The sequence below is a fragment of the Penaeus monodon genome, chromosome 32 (genome assembly GCF_015228065.2).
Source record: "Penaeus monodon isolate SGIC_2016 chromosome 32, NSTDA_Pmon_1, whole genome shotgun sequence".
NCBI classification, from domain to species: Eukaryota; Metazoa; Arthropoda; class Malacostraca; order Decapoda; family Penaeidae; genus Penaeus; species Penaeus monodon.
In genome coordinates, this window is record NC_051417.1 from 32,336,708 (window position 1) to 32,336,996 (window position 289).

The 289-nt window shown below is 28.0% G+C and overlaps 1 protein-coding gene across 1 annotated transcript in view; it reads left to right on the top strand.

Annotated features, from left to right (window-relative positions):
• LOC119593642 overlaps positions 1-289 on the top strand; it is a gene marked incomplete in the record, with an annotated part of 14,462 nt that overhangs the window by 6,242 nt on the left and 7,931 nt on the right.

Consider the following 289-nt stretch of genomic DNA (forward strand, 5'->3'; position numbering starts at 1 on the left):
AGCTTTCATCGGTGCTTGTTCTCCCCCTCATTATCTGCCGTAATTACTACCCTTAATTAGCTTTTTTTGTTTCATTATGTCTTATTCTTAAATATGTATTATGTAGATATATTTTCCTTTCGCAAATACATTTTATTTGAGTTAAATATTTTTGGTCTCATTTCATTTTTTTCTTTTATTTAGTTTAATCCTTATTTCTTTATTTCAGCTTTTTTTTTACTTTCCTAGCTCTTCATTTTCTCTCCGTTATTCCTATTCGTAAAATTTCTCCTTACCTACCAATATCCTA